Raw genomic sequence first — 16,871 nt, forward strand, 5'->3', positions numbered from 1 at the left:
GTGTGAAAACCGCTTTGTCAATACATAGAAATTGTGAGGCTGTTGTGCCGGTCAGGGCAAGAGGTTTTATTTTGAGACCATCAAGGGAGACATAACTCTTTAGAAAAATCAATGAAATTTAAATGAGGACATAGAAATGGTTGTTTTAGCCCCAAAGGTCCATCTAGTCCTTTACTGTGCTGCCAGCACAGTATGTCCTTCATCAGGAGAACATAGTTGTGCAGTTCCCAGGAGCACCGCGAACATGAGAAACATGAGGAGAGCCACATGAGGGACTGCCATCCGCCCGCCTCCTCCCAGCTCCCGCATCTGACCTCAAAGTTAGTTTTTTTTGTTGTTTTTGTTTTGTTTTATTTTTTTTACCTCTGCCAGCAGACATGAAGGTCTGGTGGCCTCAATTCAAGGTCTTGGGTAACACCTTGGTGGGTAGGTCCCAGGGGACCCCAGTCCCATCGGCGGAGCCAGACAGGAATCGGCTTGGCAGGGAGTTGCTGCCCGGTGGGGGGTCACACCGCAGGCTGCACAGCTGGGTGCAGGAGAGCTTTCCTGTCCCCACGGAGCCATTTGCATCACGTCAGCTGGTCTGGAGGCCTCGGGCACGCTCTGCCACCCCTCCTGAACCCAGGCGTCAGCAAAATCCATCTGTGACTAGCCGAAGGGAAAACAGTGACGTCTCTGGTGTGCTTCTATTTACGAGAACCCTAATTAAATATCAAGAGACACTGTTTTTTTGTTCAGTTCTTACCAAGCCAACCCTCAGCCACCAAAGTCTGTGGTCTCAACTCCAGATTTCATCCCCCATTGCTGGCTCTGACCATGTCTGACTCTGTAGCTCTGGCATTGTGTCCTTCCATAACGCTACCACCAGCTGTCCCATCTCCCTAATATCAAGGTAATAACCATAAATTAATGCACAATTAGAAAATAAAGCTTGGAGGAGCCTGAGGAGGTCATAGTATAACCAATGGCTTCAGATAATTTTCCATTTTCTTTCAAAAGCAAAAACCATTTCCCCATGTCTGTCTTTCTGGTTTGGCTTATGTTCACAACATCTTCTCTTGGCCATAAGAGATGGAGAGGAAAAAGCACTTTCTTCCTCCTCCCTGTAGCTTTTTACACATGTGAAGAGCTTTACACTCCTGTTTAGCCTCAATCTTCAGTAAACAATTTTTTTCCTTCCATCTCTTCTGCTAGGATGGATTTTCTCTCCCTCTCCCTACTCCCACCCTTGTCCTCTGCTCTTAACCCTAATCCAAACCTGAAACCCACTGCCAAATCTTATGGCCTTCTCACGGGAAGCTTTGACCTGGAAAGACCACACGCAGTTCAGGGTGGTTCTTTGATATTTCTGCTTCAATGACACACCACACAGCACCATCCGTTTCACCTCCACAGCTCCCAAAGCCCATCAGATTGCTCTCACTCACAACCGCTCCTTTCACATCCCAAAAGCCTCATACCAAGCCCTGCTGACTTCTGGCTCTTCCAGCTCCTACGTGCACCTCGACTTGAAGGCTGACGATGTCTCTCTCTGAGAAAGGCAAAAGGATCTGTTTGCCCTCCTGCTCCCTAACTGCTGTCCTAGCGCCACCGCAGGTCTGGGATGTCACCAGCTGTAACATGATCCTGCACTTCTCATGTCTGTAAATATTTTCTAAACATTTTTTTTTTTCCATCTGAAGAATCTTAAAAACTAGGCCAAAAAGAACAACTGGGCTATTTAAGAATCAGATTTGCCTTTGGCTTTTTTGATCAAGAATGCTTTTAAATAGGCTCAGCTGTCAACACAGGGACTAACTTCATAATAAATGCCTGACATTTCAGTCATTATTCTTCAGAGTTGTTATACTTCCCCCAGTGTCTGCGTGTTTACTTAAAGATTCACCAATGCTGGTCTTTCCATTACAGGCCCAGGCTACTGCGAAAGGAATTAAACTCTTTGTAAACAGCCAGCAGCCTCCGTCCAGCCAGCCCTTGGGGGTCAGATGGCAACGGGTGCAGAGCAGGCGAGGACGCCCGGGAGGGTAGCGCCGGGGTCAGCACTGCTTTGCGGGAGGCAGAAGCAACCAGCGGCTTTGCTCGTGCACAGACGATGGCTTCTGCACTTCTGCAGAGTCTCGTGCCACTGCAGGGCTGTTTATTTCATCCTCCCTCTTTGGCTAAGCAAGCAAACCTGCTCTGCAGAGAAACCGCCACTCAAGAAGTCATCAGCTGGGTTTTAGCAGCGCTGGCCAAGGCTCCTGCAATGTCACAGTGGAGGTGGGGGACAGCAGGAGGGGACAGTCACAGCCTGTGCATTGCACATTGGGAGGTCACCACACATGGAAATGGAAAGACGATGCTAGGCCATCAAGCACGCAGTAAATGCTCAGGTTCTTAAACTTTACTCTCATGCTAGCTCAATGCGCTCTATGTTTAGGGGATTTTTTTCTTTTTATGGAGCATGTGGCAGCCTAATTACAGTCATTACATTGCCTCAAACTATTTAAAAGAAGTTGCTACATATAATTACGTGCGTGTAAGTGAGAATAATGCCATGGCAAACACCACGGCACTCGCACACGCTGGAGCAAGCTGTCCACAATTCCCCAGCACAGAGCCGAAAGGGTGACAGTTGCAGCCTGCTTGCAGGCCAAAGTGCATTTCCAGAAGCTATATCAGGTCAGTAGTCCATTGCCTCCATCCCACAATAGATGTCATGACCTGTGTACGCATTGTTTGCTATATTTAGCAAAACTGGAACTCTTCCTGCAGCGTAATTTTAGCGGGTAACCATCCCCCCAAAGCCACGCAGGCCGACTTCCAGCAGCCCCTCAGCATGCACATTGTTCATTCAAGAGATGCCGAAGAGCTAAATTCCTGGAAGTGTTTATTACGATTGGCTGCTCTCACCGATTTCACAACAGGCTCCCACCTTTTCTAATGAAAATAAAATTAAATCCCACGCTGGCACGGCTCGCACCCGGCTGCTCCCTGGGGGAGCCCACGGGGCTGGCAGTACGCAGCAGCACAGAACACGTTTTCCCTGGGTCAGCTCGTCACAACCACTTTACGGTAACTTCAGCTTGCTTATTTGGCTGCTGGAGATGGGAAAGCAGCAGGGAGAGGTCTGCGTGCCCTGCAGACATCGTGGCCCTGCCACGCACACGAGGGGCATGGGGTCCCTGGGGAGGAGGATGCAGCCTGCGCAAGGGTAAGGATGGCTGCATGCTCAGCCCAAGGTAACTCAGGAAAACTCCATCCTCTTCGCTCTGGGACCGAGATGGTTTTCCTTCTGAGACTGACTTAAAGAACGAGCTCAAATACTATTTTCATGGCCACGAGCACTGTCCCATTGGTTTCTCGCTCCACTCCTCCATCTATTCAACAAACCGCAGCAGGGACTCGCTGCCTCCGCAGCCGCTTTGCTGCTGCATGCCCTGCTGAAGGAGTACGCTGCTTTGTTATGCAAAAGAGTACAAAGAGTCCCTTCCGTGCAGCAGCAAGCAACACAAACATTTCCTAAATGAGACCAGCCAAACCCAGAGGCAGATACTGGTTCGATCTATAGGGAGACCAGAATTATTCCACTGCACGCTTGGCTGCCAGGAGGAGTTTTGCAAATGCTTTAATGAAGTCTGGACTGCACCAAGGCAAGGACGTCAAATTAATTCTTGATGATCTCCAATACAAAAGGAGCTCTTCATCTATCTTTCCATCCAAGTTTCTTGTTTTGGTTCTTTTCTCTTTAGGAATTAAGTAAGCAATTAGGTAGAGAGAAGTAAAACTAGCAGAAAGCGCGGGAGAGAAAACACCTCCAGCAGAGCGATGGAAGCTGAGAGCGACGGCCATACGGAGGCTGCTGCCCTGCACAACCACGACTCCCAGGGCACAGTTTGGTCAATTAGAGCCTTACCAGCAGCAGACTGACTTAGCAAAAGCACATAAACCAGCTGGCCCTGAAATTTATTTTCCTTGTCTACCCTTTGCTGACAAACACGAGCCATTTTCATATAGCCCTGGGAAAGCTCTTGCTCTGCAAGTCATTAGTTTATGCAATTATGGCTTTCTCTGTTGAACGTCATATGTGCAATGCCCATTGCTGGGGATAGGAAAGTGCCTTCCATTACCAGAAGAGGCAAGCAAGCATGCCACACTTGCTGGAACAGGAGATATTCATGTCCTGTCACTGGAAGGATGCTCCCAGCCAGCCAGCCTCTGGCTGTCTTCTTCTCTAGGGCTTGCCGTGGGGCTGCAAGTGAGAAACAGGGTGCTGCTGAAGAAAGCTGCTTGAGCCATACGGCCACACACCTGGCAGCTGTGAACAGCACCTTATCTCCAGCAGCCCAGTCCTCACAGAGCAGCCCTGGCACGGAGCAGGTCCTGCATTTCTGGGGGCCTCGGCAGCCCAGGCTGGATTATAAGGGGAAGCGTGCTTCTGATCCCTTAGGGGGATCTGAAGCAACAGCTTTGGATGAAAACGCTGACTGCAAACCAGGACAAAGGTCCTGCTGCAGAAAAACACCAAAATCAACCAAGCAAGTAATCGACAAATAAAAGCACAGAGGCCAGCTCTTTGGGACGGTGGTTTTGTAGCTCAGGGGTTGGGCAGGTGAGATGTGGTCAGACCACAGGCTTGGAGCATGGGGCCAGGTCTTCCCCTCATGCTGGGCACTGAGCAGGGAAAGCCCAAGCCCAGCAGCCAAGGAAGGGCTGAGCAGATACAGCTGATTTCAGAGCTTTGCCTGGGTCACTGGGACCCAGCACCAGCCCGTTCTTTGGGGGCACATCCTGCCCGGGGCCGTGCCCCTTTTCTTCTCGTTTAGCAGTTAGTATATCACAAAACAGGTAGAAGTCTCCCTGCTCCAAGTGACTCAAATGAGCTGTGCCTAATAGACCGTCCATCTCTTTGCCATTTGTTTTGGCATCTTTGACTGTTTTAAATCCTGCTTAGAGCTGTGTAACATCCGAGATTACACCAGTCACAACTGGCACACAAACATCTCTATTACTACCTGTTCACTGGAAACATGCCTTTTTTTTTTTCCCTCCCCTCTTTTCCCTTTGCTAATGCAACACTGACAGCAAATTGCACCGAGGCAGGAGGGCAGGGTGTGACGATAATTATGTTGTCCCAGCCCGAGGTACGACACCAATATTGCCTGCTGGTGCGAGGCATGGTGGAAACCTGCGCAGGCTTGCAGCGCTCAGGCATACTGAGCAGGATCCGCAGGTGCCCGGTTTAATAGCTCACTCTCAGCACTGCCGTCCAATTCTCCTCCAAATAATCAGACAGGCTTGGCTGGTGCCAGGCAAAACAGACAGCGACCTCTAACACCAGTCCCTGCTGAGAGCAGCTCGGCAAGGACGCAGCCGTCACACGTGCGCACGGGGTCCGAGTGACAAAGCGAAGCTTCCAAAGGGATTTTGACAAGGTGACATCTAAACGGCGGCTGAAAATTCATCCGAGCTGCCTCGCCTGGTTGCTGCCAGTGTCTGGTGGTTTCCAGTCTCCTGGAAGCACATATTTCCAAAAAGGGCATGGAAAGTTTTGGAGATGTAAGATTTAGGGCCACAATTTGTGTCAGTTATTTGACCTGTCAGCAAAGGCATCTCCTTCCAGAAGTTCCTCTGCCTGCTTTGCATATCCCTTCCCAGAAACTTCCCTGCTGCACATATTTACATGGGAAAAATTGTTTTGTGAAATTGAATTTTTATATAGAAATGCTTCAAGTCTGGTGCTTTCCCCCCCCCCCCTGAAATTTCTGATAATCTTCTCTGGATATTTGCCTGTAAAAATGGGTTTTCCCCATCATTTCTACGTTTCAGAGTTGTTCTGCCATGTATTTCACCAATCCGATAAATTAAAAGATTTTATAGCTCTACATAAGAACAAAAAAATCCAGATTTCTTTTAAAAGGAAGCTGTTCCTTGGAATCAGCCAGAATCATCCAGGATTTCCTCCTCCAGAATTTCATAAGAAATATTAAAGGGTGGCATTTCCTGTCCTTTTTATTCCCCCCACCACCACCACCAGAAACACGCTGACATCCCCAGCCTCCTACAGGAAGGTGCCCCAGCTCCTCCACTGCTCTGCCATAACGCAGTCCTCAAGCTGCTGTTTCTGCATGCCCCAGGGCACTTCTGAGAGCATTTGCCCTACACATGTAGGACAGCTTTGGGGGCACTCCATGCACAGCATTTCTCAATTCACTGCTTACATCAAAGGCAGCAGAATGATGGGATGACCCCCAAAACTGTTCCCACGGTCCTTGCTTGCATGCAGTGCTGCAGAGCATTTGTGCAGCAGAGTATTTGTGCAGCTTGCCCTTGTTTGCATTTTAAGAGCCTCCAAACCCTAGCTGCGAGGAAAAACAGATGTTGCAAATACACACCCAAATTGCACAGCATGGGATGCCCTGCCAGATCTCCCAAACCTCTTGGGACATCTGAAAGGGGAAGGCTGGAGCAAGCAGGCTCCTCTTGCTGCTGTGCAAGGAACCAGGTGAAGGACCACCCTAAAGCCGCCAAAGAACAAGTGACCCTAAAGCAGGAGATCTCAGAGTCCTGAAAAATGAAGGCAGAAGGGCTCAGGACACCCCTGCTGCTTTTTCTGCAGCAAAGAGCTGAGCAGAACGGCTCTGGAGGGAGAGGAAAACACAGGCTGAGTTGCAGTGCCCCTGTGCAAGGACAAAGCCAGACAACATCCATCCAGAAGGCTGCCGGCACCCCATGTTGGCATCCCCACACTATCCAGCCCTGCAGCCTGCCAAACAGCTGCAGATTCCAGGGAAGCAGGAGCTGTACCTGGGCATGGCGAGGAGCAGAGCGTTGTTCAGCTCCCAAATTGCACCACAGCACCTGGCCCAGAGCACGCACCACACTGGTTTCCCAGGAACACACACACTGAGCTCCAAACTCCCCCAAAACAATCACATAAGGTCCGTGCACACCAATAGCTCTGCCTTCGCTGACAGAACAAGTCCAGACCTCGGAAGCCAACATGAGGCTTACAGCACACCCAGGGCTCTTTTCTTCTCGATATTCACTTTAAAAAGCTCCATCCTTTGCGTGTACCAACTTGCCTGCATGGCTCTGTATTTTCTTCACCTGCAGTCAGAGCAGCAACTCCATCAGCTGTGCTCCCAGCAGTTTGTTTGGTGAGAAATACAAAAGGAAGCATTTTTGCCTCCAGCCTCGTACGGTGCTGGCCACCTTCTTGTTTTCACAGCAGCCACAGCACAAGGCTGGAGTATTTTAGACCCCTCCATGCACACGTGCAGTCATTCCCTGCATGGGTAGCAGCTGGGTGTAGGAAACCAGCAGCGAGCTCCACGCCTCTCTCCAGTCCCTTTGGGCAGCAAGGCTCCCAGAAAGTGCAATGAGCCCTCACCAAGTTCCCAGATACATCCAGGGATCAGATGCCTGGGGCATGACATTTGATGAGTTCCACACAACTCTTGCTTAAGCGCAGCCACCTCCCAGTGGCTGGGAGGGGATACTGGGAACTGCGAGAGCTCAGCTCCCCTGTGGTCAGCAGCACCGTCACCAGCACCGTCACCAGCACGAAACGTGTTGGCAGATTTCGAGGAATGTTTTTCCCTCGAGTCTCAAAGACAGAATGTGAGGAATTTGGCTTTTCTTTCAAAACTTAAGTAACCCTGATGCTCCTAGGCCTGCCGTTGTAGAAAAATGCTCATCCCACGGTAGTCCTAGGTCTGGTTACATCCCTGCCCAACTGGATGGGCAGCTGTCCTTCTCTTTGAGACCTAGAGAAACACGCACATCATTTGAAATCGCTGACATCCCAGGGAGATGCTGAAGCTAAAATAACACCAGGCACTCACAGCCAGCCCACCTTGCATGGACTGCAGCATCAGTCCTGCCCTGAGCCATCACTGCCTGCCCCCGTGCTCTGCACGCACCAGTACGTGGGCTCAGCCCTGGGGCTGCTCAGACTAACAGCATCTCTTAGGGAAACAGAGCCAGAAGAGGATCCCCAGCCCACCTTCCTCACCTCCAGCAGTATCAAGACTTCAGCTCAACCAGCAGCCCTGCAGCCTCCCACCTGCATCCCGCTGCAGGTTATTACCTGCAAGGCCACCAGGTGCTCCCCTCCTCCTCTGCCATCTCCATCCCTAGCACATGCCTAAAAACACAGCAGAAAATGCCATGGCCCATGCTGAAGAGATTATTTTCTCTCTGCTCCCCTCCCAGCCATTACCCACAGGGAGATGGGGTCCCTTGGCCCACACCACGCAAAGTCCAGGTTCTGCAGTCACTGCCCAGGGCTGTGGGAGGGACAGGCTTTATTTCATTTCCCATCAGGTGTTTGGGTTGTTTGTGGTGGGGAGGATTTTTTTTCCCCCATAAGAGGTTTCAATGAAGGCCTCTCTCAAAAAGCCATCACTACCACAAGAATTCAGCCTGCTCTTTGCTTTGATCTCTAAGAAGGAAACAAGATCTGCTAACACAATCACTGTTTACTTGCTTTTAGGTCCACAGAAGCGGAGGACATATGCCTGCACACAATGCCAGCACTACACAAGAGCCATTTCCAAGTCATCTGCTCGGGTGTTTTTTCCCCAAAGTATGCGTGGCTTGATTTTTTTTTTTTTTTTTGTGGGGGTTTGAAGCAAAGAGGCTTTCAAAATATGCCCATGCATCCCCACAGAGAGAGGTTGCACAGTGGGTTGTTCAGCTGCGTTATAGGAACCTTACTCCAAAGTGTAGGAGAAGAGCCAGAATTAGGCTCCTCAACCCAAGGAACAGCAGAACCCCACAGTTTTACTGCCTCGATCTCTGCAAAGGCTTCACAGCCCACCTCACTACAGCACAGCCAACAGCGTTTTCCACAGTGCTGAAGGAGCCTGCGTGGCTGTGCAGCTCAGGCACACTTACAGAAAAAAGAAAAAAAAAAAGTCATCTTTAAGCAGAGGATCTGGACAAGAAATGCAGCACAAGAATCTCAGAGGCAAGGGCTGGAGGGCAGCTGGTGGCACATTTTGGGGGATGTGACCTCAGACCTTGGGCAGGGGGATCCCAGGGCTCCTGTGCCCAAGCCCCACAGCTGCGGGTGGATGGGGAATAGGTGGTGGGTGGTGGTGGGCCCCAAACACCCCCCTCTGCAGGCATCCTCCGTGCCTTCAGGGCCAGCATCCTCAGCACAAAGAAAGCAGCTTAAAAATCTTGTGTGTCACAAGGCAGCTTAAAGTCTCGATGTGCAAGTCCCTACTCAAGGTTAAAAAAAAAAAAAAAAAGGCATAAAAAATCTACAACAACAAAGCAAGCTACAACAAAGCTTTTTCTTTAAGGTGAACTCCTTCTTCAAACCCTTTTATCACAGTTTCTTTCAGCCAAGGAGGGGGGTAGATTGCATGACTTTAAGGACACAACTTGACGGTTTTCTAGCAGCCAGGAAAGGTCCCAGCAGCAAGGGTGAATTGCTCTTCAAAGATGCATTTCCATTCTACCTCTAGCCTGTCAACTTCCCCAGCTATGCTTATTCCCAGCACCCCGTCACCAAGACGAACATCTCACCTATACCTCAACTCAGTCCAGGCAGAAGCAGATGGCTGGCCTGAGAAATTCCCCCCGACCCAGTAGGAAAAAATAAATAAAAATAAAAATAAAATAAAATAAATGCAGATGGGATTCTCAACTGTCTCCCCAAGTAGCATTAATCCACCTCACCTTCCTCAGCTCCACCAGGAAATAGCTGCAAGGAAGAGGCGGAGGAGGAAGGAGAACCACTTAGGAAGCATCAGCTGCAGCCTAATTAGAGCTATTAGCAAGCTTTTAGTGGTGTATATTAGCCCTTCCTAACATTGCTGAATGAAGCAATCCTGACATCAGCCTTCTGGCTTGAAAAGCTGTGCTCCAGCTCAAGGAAGGGAAGCGTCTGGAAAGGTCAGGTTGGTTATAATCACAGCTGCAGCCCTGCTAGCCGTCCCTGAGCTTGTTTTGAGTTTGTGGAAACCAGTCCCAGATAGGGGGACACGCTCTGCGTGGGACTGGAAGCAGATCAAGCAGTCAGAGCAGGACCTGAGAGTCCCTCCCTACGGACTGTGCCCCTCTGAGCTGCAGCTTCAGCATCTTTTACTCATTGTGAGTCGATGGCTTCACATTGCCTTCAATTTTCTGAGAGCCTGAAGCTGCAGGGAAGGGGGAGTTTTGCTCCCAGCTGCACGGCAGGAAACCATGCCACCATCCTGGGGGGGGTCATTCGGGCACTACCACCCCACCTGCATTTCTCCCTGCACCCCGGGCCCTTGGGGCTCACCAGGGAACCCTCTATGCACATAGAGCAGGCGATCACCACCCACCTGCCCCGATAATCAGGGTGACAGGCACTCAGGGGATAAGGCACCAAGGCCCCCAGGCTGGCTCAGGACATGAGGCTGGCAGGATGAAAATAAGATTTACATCTCCTGATGCATAAAGTGTTTATCATTCACTGCTGCTGGATGTCTTCAGCCTGTGAAGAGTTTGCCTAACACAACATATTTCTTAAATAACGTGTCATGCCTTTCAAAGGACGTGCAGCCAAAAGCTGCAGCCAAAAAAACTCAAACAGGGCTAATCTTTCTGGAGCCACTTAGAGTACCATATTTCAAGGGTATTTATCATACAGAAGAGACATTTGAAAATATACAAGTGTATGTACTAAACCACAGCTTCTGCTGACATCAAACACCCACTACCTGGGAAGGAGCAGGGAGAAGAAACCTTTGTGATTTAACAAACTCTTAGAAATTACTCAAAGCGGAGCAAATTTGCGTGGAAGGAGCCTAGCTATGAGCTTGTAATGGTGAGTGCAGCAGGGCCAAAACCACACAATCAGCCACGATAAATCAAAGCAGTTGGCAAATTCAGAGCACCACCAGCCAAAGAAAACACGGAATTACTCTTTGTCAGGTACAAGCGCAGCTAGGTGAGATCTTTCATATCTCTGTGCCAGACAAGCTGCCCTGCTTTTGTGGTCTAGCTGCCACAGTTCACAATCTGTACAGCAATTTCCTTTTCAGATAAGCAGAAGCAGATCTCTGCCATCTCAGTGGATGGGGATGCCTGAGGTGCCACAGATGGAAGAAGCCCAACAGATAGCTTTGACTTTAACTTAACCATCCGAGAGCCCGCTCGGTACCTGAATAGCCGAGCAGTGCTCTGAACCTGACTCACCCTAGGCGTGTTTAACACCCAGCTGCTGCAGGCAGGGTGTTGGAAAGGCAGAGACAGATCTTTCAGAGTTTGTGGTTACAAAGAAACACAGCCTGTCTGCTCCTGCAATTGCTCTGTCGAGCAGCGATGGAGGATGCTACCTCTGAGACGCAGCTGATGTGACCACTGGCTCTGTGGTTTGTTGGCTGAGTCGCACATTAGCCACCCAAAAATAACAAAACCTGCAACGGTATCAGCACAATTTCCTCTCTTGACAAGCAAAGTCTCTATACCCTGAAGGTGTTACTGCAACCACAAACACCTACAAACATCAGCATCAGCAGCTCTTTTGGAAGACACAAGGCCATGAAAAGAAACTTTAATTTCATAATGATTAAATCTCAGGCTCCTGACTCCAAAAAACACTCAGCAGAGACAGCCCACATCCAAGCTTTGCTCTCACCATCTGCATTTCTTTACACATCCCCCAGCCTCCCAGGTGCCATTAGATGTCTGGCCACGGTGCTGGAAGGTGGATCCAAGTGGCAGAAGCAGCCCCAGCCCATGCCCAGGGGAGGGAGAAGCTGCTGCTGTGCTCCCAACCCACGGCACTTCTGCTGATGCATCTTAGGCACCTTGTCAGGGAGATACTGTGTTCTCCTCCCCAGAGGTTCTGGGGAGGGTGAGCCACCAGGAAGGAAAGCGAGTTGTCCATGAGGAAATCCTGGCCCTCTTCATCCCATCCAGCCCCAGCCTCAGCAGAGGGGCCCAGCCCTGCAGGGAAACACACCTTGGGCTCAGGGGTCCCTGCAGGTGTCGGCGTGAAAAGTGAATGAGGAAAGCATTCAGCACAGAAAAGTAACAGTCCCTTTGGGATCTTCCCAGTTTATAAGCAATTACAGCGAGCAGCTAAATAGAAGCATTTGGCATCCTCTGGAGTAAAGCCCCATAGCTCCCAGAAGCAGTAAGTGATGTAAAGCCGTGCTGGCATGGGAGGCTGCACATGATCTTGTGGTGTGCATGTGTCAGGACATCTGCTTCTGCGACCTCGTGCAGCTAAAGCTACCTCTGCATTCACCTGCGGCTGCCAAGGAGGGTGTAATGCGGAGAAACTTGCACCTCACGCAGGGAATTCCGCTGCTTCGTGCCAATTACAGCCAATTCAGGATTTCAGCAACTATTATTTATCACTGGGGCTCCCTGCTAACTGTTACCACGTCAGTGAGGAGCTAGTCGAAATGAGTTTCCAAATTAGCACCTCTACATTCGTTCCTTTCATGTTTGCTTCCCTTTATGAGGAATGTCAGCAAATCACAGGATCCCACTCAGGGTAAATTACCTGGGGATTTTCCGCATGAGCGTTCCGCTGAGCTGCATAGGCGGCATGGCAGCGAGCTCGTCATGCTGTTCGCAGTGCCTAAGGCACCATGGGGAAGGAGCACAGACACTTCCAAAGCATGATCAAGTTGGAAAAATGCTTAAAACATCTTGTGAGAATGGGTGAGACTTCCTTGTGCAGCTCAGAGCATACCCAGGCCAAGTAGCGAGCTGCCAGCCCCAGCACAATGATCCCTCCCCAGTTTATCATTACTGAGTGAGAGAGGACATCAGGGGCTTCTCGCTTTCTGCCTGAGTTTATTCTCTGAGATGAGATCTTTTCTCTCTGGTGGAAAGCAGACTGGGGTGAATTTTCCTTAGAACCAGAGAAATAACAGGTCTTGACTCCATGGATTTCTGGCAACGGTTAAGCCTTGGAAAAACAGTTGTGTTGGCAGAAAAGTGAAAGACTCCCATATGCTGGAGACCATGGATGTTTCTCCAAATCCCAAGCAGATGGAGAACATCTCCTACACCACGGTGCTACTCAGCAATGGCTGCTCCAGCATCCCTGCACTGAGTCAGAGCAGCAAGGGCCTGGGGGTCAGGCAGCAGACTTGAAGACATTGTAGGATGTCAGTCCTCCCTGCAGAGCTGGGGGAACAGAAGGGCTGGAGGGGACATGCTGAGGACCGAGGGCTCCATCACATTAGGGTGGCACCAGTCACATCTTTGTCATGCAGAAGTGTGGTGGTATTTTAAAGCTGGGCTATGAAGGATGAGGGCTGCCTGGGGAGCTGAGACACAACACAGAGACGCAAGGCAGAAGCACCAGAAGTAGACATTTGCTCCAGATGACACAGGCTGAAATGAAATTCTCTGTGGTAATGGCTTTCCTGATGGCCAAAACGGAGCCGGCGGTGGGGACAGCAGTGGGATGGCGCTGGCTGTAGGATGGTGCTGCTGGAGGGGCTCTGCAACCTGGTCCTTCCCAGGCACTGGGGCCAGGAGACACCTCCCCAGAGAGCTCTCTCCAGCCTGGTCTCTGTTTCTTCAGGGGTGAAGGCCTCAAAACCCCATAGCACATCACTATCCAAACCCAGCTGCCAGAGGGCAAAGGACAAGCGTCCCCTGACGCAGCCACAGCCAGACCTCTTTGCTCTCACTGCAGAAGGGGACACTGCAGCACTGCTGCTCCCTGCTTCACATCTACACAGCGAGGGTCCTTAGAGAAAACCCTGGTGCTCTGGGCATTAACAGGAAACTGTCCTCTGGCCTCAGAGCGATGATCCTCAGCGATACACTAATGAACTCTGTAGAACACAGCTCCAAATCCCAGGGTTGGCCTGTCCAAAACTCTGCTCAGGGAGTTTGGGGCTTTTTTTAATTATCATTTTATTTTATTATTTATTTATTTTAGCACGTGGCCAAAGAAAACAACGCTGTCCAGCTGCCTTCAGCCTCACGTTACCATTCCTTCCCTAATTGATCTTCTAGAAGCTGCATGCCCTGAATGTTGCACAACTCCCATGCTCTCTCTCTACCTTAAAAGATGGCCAAGGCTATTTTCATGCTAGATTAGAAACCAGGCAGCATGAGGAGGGACTGGCAATGTTTCTGTCTGCTTCCCCCTTTGACATGACAGCAAGATAAAGCTCGCGGAGGGACCAGAGCAGAATGGCTGCCAAGCATCACTCCATACATGGTGCCTCCCCAGGAGAAGAAAATGAGATAAAAACGAGATAAAAACAGGCCACTGGGACCATCTCTCATCCTGATCCTTGGGAGCAAGGAACTTCCTTCCCTGTGGTCTTGCTTCTGCTCCCACGCCACTGCTCGACCCCCAGCCCCTGCCCGTCGCCGTGCTGCAGGCTCTGCAGCCCCGAGTACACAAACAGATTGACAGCAGGTTGGGGACTTGCACACAGAGGTGGCCTGGAGCTTCCTGTAGTGGTTTCACACCTTTGATCTCTGGAACATGTATTTCAAGCCCAGGAAAGGCTTTTGTGCTGGCCAAGGAAATAACTACATAAAAGGATGGAGAGGGCTGATAAAGGAGGGGGTAAAAGGACTGTGCTGTAAAGGAAAAAGGCAGCCTACCCTATGGATTGAAACGCCCAAGACATGAAGTGAGAACTGGCAAAGGTCAGGCTGAATTGGGTCTTGCAGAGAACGCCAAGAAAAATAGCAAGAGAAGTTTTAGCCATATACATCAGAGGAAGGAAATAAAGAAGAAATGGAGCTGCTGCACAGACAGGATGGGGCATAGATTAAAGGTGGTCTGAGCATGATTCAAAACTAATGCCTGCTCTTCCTAACATCCTGTGGGTGTGCAGAGGGCGCAAGGATAAGAGGAGTGAGGAGATGGGGGTGGAAATGTCAGGTTCTCTGGGACCTGGAGTCGGAGGGCGGTGAGTGCAGGCCGGAGGCCGCGGCCTGCGGCAGGTTCTCATGAACAATGCCTTCAGCGTACATGTGAGTGCTGACTCTCCTTCCCTAACTGCAGCACTCGACTTGCCATCTGATTTCTAGACATTTCCAGGAAAACCTTCATCTCTGCTGAGCAGAACGTCAAGCCTGCTATGTGCCTAATCAGCTGTGCTAATCAAATGCTGCCACGCGGACTCAGCGCACGCAGCCCCCCTCGCTGACATCAGAACCCCCCTGCACACCCGAGCAGCAGCGTGGTTTTGCTGATTTGCAGCCATTTAGCCTTGGAATTTGCCCCCCTGCTGCCAAGAGGCCTGCACCCCACAGCAGCAGTGGCCCTGCTCCCCCCCGTGCCCCTCTAGCTTCAGGGCCAGCCAGGAAGGACCCAGCACTGGCAGGGCTCAGCCTGCAGAAGGGGCCGCAGGGGAGTGCTGGAACCAGCGCAGCTCTAATTCAATTTCTACCCATTTTCCCTTTTGCCTTCACTTCATTACAGATTATTATTTTTTAAACTGAAGCAAACAGAGTCGATTCTGTTTCCAATTGAATTGCCCGGGGGCTGGCTCCTCTCCTCCAGCCAGCTGATGCGATCTCTGCAGCAAGCTCCTTCCTGAGAGACCTGCAGCCAGAGGGCACGGTGCCTCATTTTGGGAGAGTTCCTCGTCCTGTAAGGACAGCAGCACCTCATTTCCAGTCAGTGGCTATTCCTTACAGCATTTAGACTAGACAAGAAATGACTTCTATTCACGGACCTAAAGTAATCCCCAGCCTGAACTGGGACAAAAAGTTGGGATATTTTGCAGGTGAGGCATTCAGAGCAATGATAAGAAAGGTTCTCACTTCCATTTCCAGCTTAATCTACAGACCAACCTACTTGCTATGCTGCACGAATGATAAGCACAAATTTCTAAATAAGTTGTTTCAAAGAAAAAAAAAAAAAAAAAAAAAAGAACCATTCTCCTTTGAAAAGTGTCAATGTGAGACTTCACAAAGATTTCTAAATATAGCTACTTCAAAAGAACGAGTGCAATAAGGAGCCCGGTCAAAACCTATCCTTCGCTGCACAGGCTGTCAGATTTTGGAGAACACATGGTGTCTGCTGGGAAGATGCTGAGCTGGAAGCAGGTCCCTGTGTGACCCCAGCCCCACCAGCTGCCACCAGTCCCATGCAGGGGCTGCACCAGTCCCAGAGCCACCAGCTTGCCCCAACCATCACATCCCTCTTCCACCTTCTTCCCCATCACCTCACACTTTGGGGCTGCTGTGGGGCAAGCATAGCTCAGTGCCGTGCAAGGGAAAGGAAAGGTCTCAGCCCAGAAATCCAGGACAGTCCTGCCTTTTCTGAGCAAGTCCAGCTGAATTTCAATGAAAGATTTTTCAAACCTATTCTAATGATTTGAAATATTCCTGAGCACTCTTTGCACGCTCCAGCCAGGTTTCAGGGGGAGCATGCTCTTCTGAGAGCACTGTTTCCTATTTTTGTCAGCACACTGAACATAGCCTCTAAATTAAAATCTTCTATTTCCAGTCTATTTCGATCAACTCCACTTCCTTCAGTTTAAAAGATACAATAAGAATAGACGAGCTCTTGCAAATTAAAAGCCTCTCTTGCTTAACAAATTGTCTCTCCGCAATAATTAATTGTCTGGAGAGAGATTCCAGCCCTAGGTTTTTGGCCTCATTCCAGACTGTGTAAAGGAAAAAAAAAAAAGTACATAATTTGGGAATGTGCTGCCTCTTGGCCCTGATGATGCCCACCCTGTGCATGGTGGGGTCTGACCCCTCCACCAGCGCCTGGCACAGCGGTGTCCCCGCCGGTGTGGCTGTCACCAGGTGAGCGTGCCAGGCACACCTCAGCACCCATTTCTGCTCCACCCCAAGGCAATCCCTGGCAGGCAGCAGATCGCTCACCCTGAGCCATTTCGGCCGCTCCCACGGTGGTGGCTGTCAGCAACCAGTGGCGTGCACGGGTTGGGTACACCCAG

General features: G+C 50.4%; 1 protein-coding gene and 1 long non-coding RNA gene across 3 annotated transcripts in view; both read right to left on the reverse strand.

Annotated features, from left to right (window-relative positions):
• LOC137864206 (serine protease inhibitor Kazal-type 5-like) overlaps window positions 1–16,871 on the reverse strand; it is a 96,890-nt gene that overhangs the window by 63,222 nt on the left and 16,797 nt on the right. The window lies entirely within an intron of this gene.
• LOC137864333 (uncharacterized) lies at window positions 32–9,886 on the reverse strand. The gene is made up of 2 exons (XR_011101425.1): window positions 9,520–9,886; window positions 32–701 (listed from the first exon to the last, which is right to left on the reverse strand). It is a non-coding gene; the product is annotated as an uncharacterized lncRNA (long non-coding RNA).

The sequence above is a fragment of the Anas acuta genome, chromosome 14, assembly GCF_963932015.1.
Source record: "Anas acuta chromosome 14, bAnaAcu1.1, whole genome shotgun sequence".
In the NCBI taxonomy this organism is placed as follows: domain Eukaryota; kingdom Metazoa; phylum Chordata; class Aves; order Anseriformes; family Anatidae; genus Anas; species Anas acuta.